We start from the raw sequence: 6,000 nt of genomic DNA, 5'->3' as shown, positions 1-6,000 counted from the left end.
AGTCTAGACTCCTAGCAGGGGCACCCAAGGCAGACTGGTCAAAGCTGAAACACCAGACTAAGATGCATCCAAACTCAGAGGAAGGCAATGGTAAACCACCTCTGAATATCTCTTACCACGAAAACCCTATGAACAAAATGCAACACGAGATAGTGCTGGAAGATGAGACCCCCAGGTCAGAAGGCACTCAACGAGCTACTGGGGAAGAACAAAGGACAAGTACGAGTAGCGCTGTGAGTAATGACACAGCTGGGTCAAAGCCAAAAGGAAGCCCAGAGGCTGATGTGCACAGATGCAAAAGGAGAGTCCGGAGTTGTATGATGCATACAATAGGAACATGGAATGTGAGAAGCATGAACCAGGGAAAGTTAGAAATGGTCAAGCAAGAAATGGAATGCATCAACATTACAATACTTGGTGTGAGCGAACTAAAATGGACAGGAATGGGACATTTTCAATCAGGCAACTACAAAATGTTTTATGCAGGAAATGAGAAATCAAGAAGAAACGTGGTTGCTTTAATAGTGAGAAATGATGTAGCAAGAGCAATTAGGAGCTACAACGCAAGGTCTGAGTGAGTGATATCAATGAGATTAAATGGGAAACCTATCAACATAACCATCATGCAAGTCTATGCTCCAACGGCAAATGCAGAAGAAGAGGAATTGGAGAGATTTTATGCAGAAGTACAGGAAGAAATTGATCACACACCAAAACAAGATGTGCTGATGATCATGGGGGATTGGAATATAAAAGTAGGGAATGGAGAAGAATTAGGAATTATGGGAAATGGGGCCTAGGAGACAGAATGAAGCAGGAGATAGACTTATTGAACTCTGTGAAGCCAATAATTTGTTTCTTGCAAACACATTTTTTTAGCAACCCAAAAGACGACTGTACACGTGGACATCACCAAATGGTCAATATACGAATCAAATTGATTATATAATTGGAAACAGAAGATGGAGAAGTTCCATACTTTCTGCAAAAACAAGACCAGGAGCAGACTGCGGTAGAGATCATGAACTGGTCGTATCGAAAATCAGAGTAAAGCTCAAGAAGAACAAAGCAATCATAATGCCAAAATACAATTTAAATAACATCCCAGAAGAATATAAAGATCAAATAAGGAACAGGTTTGAGGCTTTAAACATAGTTGACAGAGAACCAGAAGAACTATGGAATGAAGTCAGAGACGTTATCAGGGAAGAATGCAAAAAGACAATACCTCTAGTTAAAAAGAGAGAAAGACCTCAATGGATGACTGAAGAAACTCTTACAATGGTTAAAGAGAGAAGGAAAGCAAAAGCAAAAGGAGATAGAAACACAGAACCCTAAATGCAACAATACAGCCACTAGTACATAGGGACAAAGAGAACTATTACAATAGTTATTTTGTAGAAATAGAAGAGGACAACAAAAAGGGTTGAACAAGAGCCCTATTCCAAAAGATTAGAGAAATTAAAGGGAAATTGAAACCAAGAGTAGAGATGTTGAATAATCAACAGGGGAACACACTGACTGACCGAGATGAAATAAAAGGAAGATGGAAGCAATACACCAAAGAACTCTATAAAAGAGATGCCAGGATGACAGATTCATTCACAGAGGAACCATATGATGAAGAACCAGCAATTTTAGAATGTGAGGTGAAAGCTGCTGTTAAAGTACTCAGAAGAAATAAATCACCAGGAACTTGGAGGCACATAACATCAACAAGCCATGAGCTTCAGCCACCATAGCCAATGTTCAGGGGTGATGGGAGTTGTAATCCACCAATACCTGGAGGACCATTCCTACTCTTGTTCCTCTCGCAAATGGTGCAACAAAAGTAAATTCTCAGCTTTAAAGACTAAAATGTTTTTTAAACAAAAACAAAAACCCAACCTATAGAGCAATAGAACATCGGCTCACTCAGGGGCTGCACACATGAATGGAAAAGAAAAATCTGGCTCTCACAAATACCCTTACCGGTGAGTAAGCATTTCCCATTGACTTCCATTATAATTATTTTTTACTTTTACCTTTTACTTGGCGTAACTTTGGCCCATATTGGGACCTGCAGGAGCAATCTGAATGAGAGTTGGATGTTGTGTAAGTCCTTCCCCTTGGCTCCTCCTCTGACACACCCCTGGAACGCCCCTTTTTCAAATAATTTATTTTTCAATCCTTATGCTGGCTTCCATCGGCACCCTTTCTGCCAGGCTGGCTTCCCTGACAGATCCCTGGCTAAGCCAACAGGGTGGTGGGTCCACCGCAGCTGAGCCAAGGCGAGGGACTTCTGCTGGTGGAGCCCGGCAGATTTGAGACCCTGCTGGCTCTGCCAGGGGTTCACCTCATCCAATTCCCCTCAGCCCAGCTTAAATATGAGCTGGATTGTGACCCCCTAATCATTACACCAGTCATGTAGGGGGAAAAGCTAGCTGAAAGGAAACAGATTCTGTTTGAAAAGAAACATTTTTTTTTTATTTTCAAGCACTAAAAGCCTATGGCAATCTGCAAGGGGAAAAATGGTGAAAGATGGTGACTTCATTACAAAATAAAAATTGCAATGCACAAGGCAATGTTTTTGCAATCCTGTTTTTTGTATTTTTAAAATTAGTCTTACCTGGAATTAGAGATATTTCCCCCCGTGGTTTCTTGTCCACATGGAGAACAATTTATCTCTCAGCTTATTTGTTTCAGCACGATTGGTCATTTTTTAGAGCAATGTTTTTTCTGCCAAATTTGAATGGGTGAGGATGTTGGGATGAAGAATTCTGTCAATATTTATATACCTATGGCCACTGTATATAATGTGCTACCCCTATTAAAACAAATTTCACTTTCTCATCTCCACTTCATATGTTGGTATGCAATTTTCCTGCTATTCAGTTACATGAACACTTGTGCCAACTTTTAACATGTACCATGTTCCCATTTCCCAATGTAAGCTAACTGGTACAGGGAGTATTATTTATTTATGTAACAGAATTTATATATCACTTAATCATCTATAACCTCTAAGTGGTTTACATAAAATATTAAATGTTCATTAAAAACTGATAAAAATAAATGTTAAAAGCAAGTTAACTTAAAAATTATCAAAATATAAGTAAAACCAGCAATTATTTTAAAATTGTACATAATAAAATAAGATTGCATGTTACAATCACATGCCTGGGTAGGCTTGCATAAAGAAAAAAAGTATTAGCAGGCACTGAAAACAACACAGTGAAAGTGTCTACCTAATATCAACGGGCAGGGAAATCCAGACAATCGGTGCTGCCCCACCAAAGACTGAAATCCTTGCAGGTGCAGAACAAAATTATGTGGCACATGTAAAAGTGCCACTTCTGCAGATCAAAGCAGGCCTACAGTGTGCTAGAAGCTGCATCAGGTACAAAAATCACAACTGAGGGGGGTTTAGGGACTGACAATGAGGAAGGGTGATAAGGATGCTAACATGAAAAGAGAATGGGCAAAGACAGAACATGCTAGCTTTGTTTAAAATAGTGTGTCTTGAAGGACCCAACAGCAGTAAAGAAGGCAGATTCAAGCATCAGGGAACCTAATTTTCAATATTTTACCTCTTCAAACTTCCATTCTGAAAACACAGAACATTTTAATTCAGTGCATACAAAGGTGGAAAAGATAATGGTGACATTTTGAATTCTGGTTCACAAACTTTTTGCATAGACTACACTAGTCCAGTAATTGCCCAACTGTTTGCTAGGGCATGCCAGTGTGCTGTGTAAGAATGGCCAATAAGTTAAATAAATAATGGCTGTTAAGAGCCACCAGTACTCACAAGGATACCTGTCCTATATCCGCACAATTCATTGTTCTGTCCGTGTCTTGTCCTGATTAGTATGATTGGAGCATGAAATCACTCTGGATGCATAGAGGCAACAGATTTACCTGCTCTCATGTTTGTCTGTCTGTTGTACTGTATCTCTGCTGAGTCACTGTTCTGGGTTTGCATCCTTCCAGTCTGGAATGCACCCGAACAGTGGCATCCGAATAAATACTGGGAATGGACTCTTGTGAGAGAGTGGTGGAATTCTTTCTTGCCCACTCTAGTAAACCCCTTTTGGCTTTTAAGTCTGAAATGTTCCTTCAATTTTTCTGAATTCACTACAGATAAAAACGCAGCCGCTAGATGGCAGCAGTGCTACATGTTTCCCGCAGTTTTCCGGTTCGCAGAGGATACCCCCTCCCGCACCCCAACGGTGAGCAAAGCAGCGGCATTAATATATAAATACAAGCTTATTAACAGAGTCAGCCTACTTTGTTCAGTGCTTATACCCACTCGTTCAACCAACATACAACGAGGAAACAGCTCTGCATATTTTACCAAGAAAGAGAATTTATCATCAGTGTGTAATAACAACCTTGAAACTCCTCCTCGCCATTGGTTTTGTTTCTGTCCTATGATCCTTTGTATTTTAATTACCAACACAGGTAGCATCGGACATTAATTAGGAAATAAGACACATTCTAAGTGGCTTTAGAAGTTTCTATTTCTCCAGGAACAAAACCAAGGAATCTCTATTCAGGAATAAGTCCCGTTGAATTCCGCGGGGCTTATTCCCAGGTAAATGGATATATAGGATTGCAGCTTCATGGCATATTAATTATTGTAATGTATGTTTTCTTAGAAAAACAGAAAAGCTGATACTCTTTATCTCTTTTAGGATGTGTTTGAAAAGGAACCATTCTAACGTAGTTTATGTCACAGGACGAAGTGGTTTTTTTTTTTAATACTTTTTTATTTTTAGGGTTACGTTTAGAACATGTTTTTTCGATAGGAAAACCCCCTGAAAGGAGTGGATTCTGGAAATAGTTTTTAATGGCAGAAATTGCTGAGGTTAGTAATTAGGAACGAGAGTATATTATCACACAGAAAAAGAAACTTGGCACCGTTTCCCAAGGATGTTATGTAAGCTCTTTTCATTTCCCCAACAGTATCTATTTTTGTCCTGACCGAGAACTTGAAATGGACATAGGCACAAGTGGGCTCTTTAAGTCACTACACTCCAAAACTCCTTTGAAGTGGTGTCAGAACCACCGAACTGACTGCTTCCATCCGTCCTGGAGAAGTAGCGGTACTGAAGATAAACTGCAGAATCAGTCCAGTGCTTAAAATAAAATAAAATAAAATTTAAAAATCCTAATAATCACTTAAATTTGTTTAGTTAGCCTTTAGGAGGGTGTTTTGCCCAGTCTTTCATTTTTCACGTGATGCTGAAACAGGATTTGCTTGCTTGTTGGCACTTATTAGGGGTGATGGGCGGCTGTAAAGCCTTCACGTTTTTCATCAGAGTTGCCAAGAATGCCTTTTAGTGCAGAATGTGTCACTTGTGAATGTTGCCAACGAGGAAAAGAAATCCAAAGAGACATTTTTAAGTATCAGTTGTGATAACGGCCTAGGAACCTCCACCCGATTTGGAAAATAGCTGTCGTCTTCATTCTGCAAGCCTTTGCATTCCACAAGTGATACAGCCTAGTCTTAAGTGCATCCTTGGGAACACTTCTTCAAAATGTTCTAATATGAATATGGGTACACAGCCAAAGGCCAACTATTATTTTGATTTTGACATTGTGTATGTGTTCCTACCAAGTATTCCTACAATGCTAGGTGGGCTTTCTTGGAAGAAGCCTTCAGCCAAAGAGGACATGCTAGATATAGGTTCAAGGTTGCCCACTGGCTACCAAGTGTTTCTGACTCTTTTAAGGGAAAGGAAACACGTTTGCTTTGGTGTAAGGCAATGTCACATTCCAGAAAACCGACAGTCCTCGGAACATAGCAGGGGCACATTGTGATAACACAATGCGGAAGTTTTGATGCTTTACCTCACCTTAAAGACAACAAGAATAGCTGGGGTGTTGCTGCTGCTGCTGCTTAACCAAAGACGGGAAAGCCTCCTTTGAACCATTCCTTGCCATTACTGTTGTAACTTCCTGTCATTCTCAATAGTGTAACAGGGGCTGTGTGTGATTTACACTAGGAATCAGCTC

This window comes from Rhineura floridana, chromosome 4 (genome assembly GCF_030035675.1).
Source record: "Rhineura floridana isolate rRhiFlo1 chromosome 4, rRhiFlo1.hap2, whole genome shotgun sequence".
NCBI lineage: Eukaryota > Metazoa > Chordata > Lepidosauria > Squamata > Rhineuridae > Rhineura > Rhineura floridana.
The sequence above is the reverse complement of the archived record's forward strand: the minus strand, read 5'-3'. Positions refer to the sequence as shown.